Raw genomic sequence first — 6,921 nt, 5'->3', positions numbered from 1 at the left:
TCGTTTTGAACCGTTAGCGATCGCCATCGTTGGTCAAAGATCTATAAAGAATTATGAAGACTGGTTGGTTGGGTGGTTGGAACACGACAGCCTTCCGTCTACACGGGAAAAAAATCTGTGGTAAAAACAAGGGGGTGGTCACTCCGCACAAAGCCGGCGCATCAATTTGCGCCAACGTTTTTTCTGCTGTGCCTTTAGGTGTGCCGATGTGCCCAGATGAGAAATTTCACCATAAACCCAGGAGCTATAAAAAGACCCTGAACTGAAATTTATCGTAGCAATCATAGCATTCCATACATTTGTTGTCAACAGGAATAATATGAAAAAAGCCAACCAATTATTTGTTTTGGACGTGCCCTTTCAAATTCAAAACATTTTTGGTGCACGGAGACCATGGAAATCCAATTCTCGCATACTCTGAGATAACGCCCTAAAAGCCATTGGTAACCACGTGCGTAGCTCGTTGTTTCTGAGCAAATGAAAGAATAAGCATCCAAACCAACATCACGGGCAGGTAGATATTGATCCTTTCTTCCCCATAGCGTTGTTAAATGACATGAAAATCCATTCAAATGCTCAGAAACGACGAGCTACACACATGGTTACCAATGGCTTTTAGGGCGAGATCAGAAGTTATGCGAGAATTTTGCCGAACTGGGAAAAAATTAAAAAAATACGTTAATCATTTGGAAAAGAAGTGGGGATTCACAAAAGCATGGGAGTGCTAGGCATTGGAAAAAACGAGACAGATGGGGGAGGGCCTAGCAATTTCGAAATACAATTGATGGTAGTTTGTAATCATCCCTAGACTTAAATTTTGCTAATGTTATCATTTTGCCCTGCCTACGAGGGGCAAATTTTAAAATACAGTTGTTTCCCGGAATCGGCTATAATGTGGCAACCAAGAACCAAACTTATAGAAAAATACCTTCAATATGAGCTAATAAATATGATTATTCTGGTTCCTCCCTCGGGCACTTAAAATTTCATAAAATGTGTAAACTTTTAAACACTTATACCAAGCTTAGTTTAGTGTCCTTCAACACTGTAGCTAATTCTGCCGGGGATTAAGCCTGGGTAGCCACATCCTTGTTATGTGTTGGGCACTTAACAACCGAACCCTCTCTCTCATCGAAGAGAACGTGTCTACGTTCAACCACCTGAATTGAGAACTTCATCGATCCGAACAATTCTGTGCACTTTATTCAAAAGGGCGATATTGATCTCGACGCGAAGATGAGAAATCGACGATCGAATTTCTCACACATTAATTCAATTCTCTATTTCTTATAGTACTCATTTTTGACCCGCATTATCTTTAGTCATGTTAAATATCACTCGCTTTAGCAATTTAACAATATCCCACAATGAATTAGTTCTGTTCTGGAACTTTATTTAATAAAAATAAGGCTGTGCCTTTCTTTGAACATCATTCATGAATGCGCCCTTGTTGAATTCGCCTGCTGTCAAAACATGAAGTAATTTCGCCCAAAAATCTAGTCCAATTGGAAAATTAGCTGTCAAGTAAGCCTGTTTGTTTTGATGTTTTGTTCTCTGCAGTTGTAATTGCGCCCTTCTGCACTAGCTTGTTTTTTCAATAATTATAAGCTAAAAAGTACTTTCCAAGTGATATTATTACATCAAGGCCTACATTATAGTCGCAGGTAAGTTGATACTCATTGTAATGCAGCAAGTTTTTCGATAATTGCTTAAATCAACACTTTGTAGATGGGTGAATAGGATTGCTCCGAAACGTTTGCCGCCTACAATTTGGAGGGGTTCGAGGAACCCACTGAAGGCCAAGATTTCCGTAATCCTGGAAGACAACCACTCCAAGATAAAGTTTTACTTGCGTAGGAAACCCGCTCTAGTTCAAAATTAGTTCACTATAAACCCTGCAATCCGCAAGCGAATCCGGCTGGCACAACTTCCAGTTCAGTGTAGTCGGTTGGAATACAATAATGCTTGGTAATACAATAATTCTCCAGAAATGATTAGCCAGATTCGGGCAACATTCTCCGTGAAAGGATACGTCGGTGAGCTGCTCTCACCGCGACGAGGTTTTCCAGATTGTCGACTCTCTTCAGAGGACTCCGTAAGTACATGTAAATCATGTTATCAAAATTTACTAGTGGAATGCAATGGAATCAGCAAAAAGTACATCAGGCAGCGTCCATTTATTAGATAACGCTAAAATTGACAATTTTTGATTCCTTCCCCTTCTCTGTAACACTTTTTGTATGAAAAACAAAAAATCAAATTTTCGTATGAGCCTTAACGCTTGAGCCTACTCCTTGGTCAACCAGTCAGTAATTTCGATAGCGATCGTCATCTTTGGACAAAGATCTATAAAGAAATTGGAAGGCTGGTTGATCGGGCCCCCTCCCCCTGGAGGGTTAAGCAATTTGTGGACCGCGCTTTACTACGAATGAAATGCATTTGATGACTTCTCTGCACTTTGTCTTCAACTCATGGCAAGTGCTAATAATGCACCAGGTCGATTCATGTAGCCTTTAATTTTATTTGTAAAAAGTTTGGAATTGGGGTTTAATTGACAATGCAATCAATCATTAGGATCTTAACAAGTTAAATTATGTGAAAAAATTAGTACAAATGTGTAAAATGCCCAACATTGAATTAGAAGTTTAAATAAGCCCTTTTGTCACCATCTATTTGGTGTGTAGGAGAAAGGGCGAAATAGCACTCAAGAAGAAATCAACTCATAATTCAATTACGCCTATTTGTTTTTTATGGTTTACTTGATGTTAAAACCAATAATATTGGAATTTTATGACATTTCATAAAACTTGAGAACGAACTGATGTCAATAAACACTCTAACTCAATTTGTTTATTTTTGTCAGATACGCCCATTTGAATAAAGTGCACAGAATTTTCAAATCCCTCTCATTGTTTAAGCCATTTTCCCGCTTAAGAAATTTGGTATGAGTTCCAGAGCTTCGATCTAAAATAAAAATAAATTCTCGAAAACTTATTCAAATAGTCTCAAGTCAAAAAAGTGAATAAACTTATTTTATTGATCCTACGTGTTTCGCAGACGAAATTCTACATGTTCCGCTCCTACCCAACTAGATTTTTCACTTTTAGAACGTTTAATTTCCGGATTTACAAAACGACGAAAGTAAGATTTTCAATTTTTGCAACCTAACCACTACTTTCGCCGCCCCGCTGTATAGAGAGACAAAGTGACTTAACTACGAATCAAAACAAATCACTACTTGAGCCGATTTTACACTGGTAGAAAAACGTCGAAAGTAACTGTATGAAACGGCTTATCATTTTGTTATAATTATTTTTGTTGAAAATAATAGAAACTACCTAGTTTTTGAACGCGATATGATTGTATGCAAAATTTGAGCGATGTACACGGCGAAAAAATGTTAAAAAGGTGGTTCATTTTAAAACAGTTTTAGAAGACAGGTTGTGATTTTTCTCAATTAGTTTTCTCAAAACCGTATGAAAGTTACTTACGTCGATTTGAAAAAGTAATCGAGAATTGTTGAGTGGGAAATTAACATAAAAACAGTGCGTGTTCTGCTGTGGCCCATATTAGTTTTTCCATGAGCTGACAGAACGCAAACAACTGAAAATTATCAAGGATTGCTGAGAATGAAATTTCAGTTCATTGTATTTTTATAGCAACCCATTACAGAAAATAGAGCCAGTCAGTGTGCCGAGATGTGCCTAAGTTGTGCCAGGCACACTGTGTAGAGTGACCACCCCCTTGGGTAAAAATTACTATTGTAGCTGACTACGCCCATTCTTGAAACAACCATGGAATTATAGATCAATTTACTATGTTTACGGTACATCCCACCACATTACTGGTACATTTGACAGAAAAAATTTAGAACAATCTGATTTCGACAACAAACATGGTAAAATCAAGCGCATTTCTGGTCTGCTGAAAATTGCCGGTGCGAGCGCTTAAGTTAACCCCCTAAATAGGGTCCTAAAGCCCTATCCCAATTTTAGTGCCAAACGCTTAAGTTTAGGCCAATAACACATGTTTACTCAATTTTCTAATGTTTTCCGTTGGTTTGAGTCCAAAAAACATTTTTTTAGATTTTGTCACACTCTTTGGCTTGAACTCAAATTTTGGGTGTATTTTGTTTGCCGTGTCCCTTCCAGATAGGAACAACCCCAGTGGTAAAACTAAAACCCCTGTGGTGTTTTTGTCGACTGAGCGAACGTCAAACATGATCTTAAGTGTCAAGGTTCATTTATGAACCCAATTTTTAAATTGAAGTTTAAACATGACATAGCCGTTATTTGAGCGGGAAATATTGCTAAAGTAGTTGCAGTAAGATGCTCTTTCTTGTTATTGAATAAAAACAAGATTTCATTAAAAATTTTAGGACCCAATTGGTAGTTTTTACTGCACAAATTTTTTGCGTGTAGTGAAACCGACCCGTTTTAGGCTGTGAACCGTTCACCGATTCGTTTAACTTTTAGTTAAATTTTGACAGCTCGATACTTATTTCCCCACCTGTTAGAAATAACCCTGCTCTGAAGCATGGTTGAACTTGAAAGTGCGAAAGTTATTTTCTGCTCCCATGAATTTGAGAATAACTAACCGTCTGTCAACTTAGTTCTGAAATAACTACTCGACTGTCAAAGCTCAAATGGGCCAACCGCGAAGTTCAATTTAACCATTTGAGGGGAAAATAACTATCGAAATGTCAAATTTTAACTAATATTTAAACGAACTGGTGAAACGGTTCACAGCCTTAGTTGGAACGACTGACAGGATTCATTCACAATTTTTATAACGCCAAAACTGACTGTTTTTGATACCCACCCACTCCCTCGTAACGCTTTTTACGTTAACTACGTCTTACGGCAATATACTGGGTGTCAATTGAAAATCTAAAATGTTGCGACCGTCACGAAATTATATAAGATTTTGAATACTAATAACTCAGCCATTTATCGGTAGATTTTCAATATTTTCCCACCAATCCGGCACCAAGGCATCTAACTTCAAATTTCTCGTAAATGAAACCAATAATCGAAACAATATTTGGTAGGCGTGATAGTCATTATCATCACGTACAACCGGAACCAAATATTTTTTCAAAAATATTTCCCAATTTTGAGAAATAATTCGTTAGATGCTTTTTGCTATACAAATATTTTTCGCGTTACCTTATAGCGATTTTTCGTGCACTAGCGCAAGTGCGTTACTGTGCGGTGAGTAGCGAAACAGGCCATGGGCTTGTTCGCTTTATTCATACGAATTGGGATGTTCGAAAAGTAAATGCTCAAATGCTCAATTTTATCATACACACTTAGACAATGGACAATGGACATGCCCTATATCAACTGCAGCGATTTGCAGTAGACAGGATGTCCCGGGCCCGATCTATCTGACAAGCCAATCGAGCCCTCTGTCACCATAGAAGATGGTGTCTCCATCATGTCGATAGCCTGCAAATCACCGACTTCGGTAATCTCATTACCGAAATCTCAACAGCTGAACGATCGGTAATCGATTCGGTAAACGAATAGATTACTGACCATTCGGTAATTTGCGTTTCACACTTCAGCTGTCAAAACTACCGGTTTTCGGTGAACGTTTACCGTAGATCCGTAAATATGGTGCATGGGTTTGTTTCTCCGGATAACCAAATTGCTATTAGGAAAAAGGACAATTCACATTGTCACATTCCATCTTCTAATAATATAATCACATTGTCACATTTCATCTTCTAATAATATAATCATGATCAAGCAGCATAAATCTTTCCATGAAATAATATTACGGGGACTCGTGCTGGGCTGCGGGAGAATGGCGGAGAAGCAGCGGTCGTTGCAATTCTGCCACAAAGAGTAACGTTAGTTTATATAAAAAAATCACTTTTAAGCTATATTTTACTCACTTCTATCGTATTTCCTTATCCTAAATCCTTAGAACACATTTTTATATCGGTATAACATGGGCTTGCCAACATTGAGAAAACATTGATAGTTTGACACGGGGCCATGCCAGACAGCAAATGCTGATGCATTTCAACACTCAAACAACGGGATGCCTAGCAGCGTTTTGAGCCAAACGAATACACCCACAAAACATGAACGTAGGCGAACCTCGTTGCGTGCACCCCCTCTGATTTCATCCCCTGTCTGTTCTATCGCGGAGAGTTCTCATCACTGAACCAGAAATTGCGTACGAATTTCATAAGAGAACACTTGTGAATTGTTTTCTTGACAGGCTTTCTCTCTTTCATAAGATTCTTATGAAACACAAATTCAAAGAGCGATTCTCTAAATACATAATGATCCTAAAGAATTCCATAATTGATATCTATGATCCTTCATAAGAGTATCTTATGATATTATATCCATTTATATTATGAACGCAATGAACGATGGAAGTTCACAAGTTTTTCTTATGAGTCTCATTAGATGCTTCTTATGTCTTTATTCCATAAGAAATTCGTATGAATTTCTTACGCGTTTTTTGATCGGAAGTCGATTGTTTTTCTCAAGTGTTTCTAATCATTGTTATACGCGCGCTTATGAGTCTCTATCGTGAATATTATGTTTTTATCATCGCTCCACGTAATTCATAAGATTTACGAATGAAATTTTTAAGAAAATCATACTCCAATAGATTGTCTTATGAAAGCCAATGATCAATGCGTATGATAACCAAAAAGAGTTTCTTTTGAAATTATATCTGTAATTGTAATAAGTAGTACTTCATAAGTCTGTTGTGGAATTTTATAAGAATCTCGAATGAGAATGAGAAACAAAATACCTTTTTTTTTATCTTTATTAACGAGATTTTTAGCCCTGGGCTAGTTCATCTCGGGACCAACGGCTTTACTTCCCTTCTGAAGGAAGTCGTCACTGAAATTTATAGTGACTATATCGGGGATGGGATTCGATCCCAGGT

The 6,921-nt window shown here is 37.6% G+C and overlaps 1 long non-coding RNA gene across 1 annotated transcript; it reads left to right on the top strand.

The window, feature by feature from the left end:
* Nucleotides 1-1,420: 1,420 nt before the first annotated feature.
* LOC110678753 lies at nt 1,421-1,817 on the top strand. The gene is made up of 2 exons (XR_002501908.1): nt 1,421-1,664; nt 1,729-1,817. It is a non-coding gene; the product is annotated as an uncharacterized LOC110678753 (long non-coding RNA).
* Nucleotides 1,818-6,921: the final 5,104 nt, after the last annotated feature.

This window comes from Aedes aegypti, chromosome 3, assembly GCF_002204515.2.
Source record: "Aedes aegypti strain LVP_AGWG chromosome 3, AaegL5.0 Primary Assembly, whole genome shotgun sequence".
Taxonomy (NCBI): Eukaryota; Metazoa; Arthropoda; class Insecta; order Diptera; family Culicidae; genus Aedes; species Aedes aegypti.
Note: the sequence above shows the minus strand (reverse complement) of the source record. Positions and strands in the feature narration are given on the sequence as shown.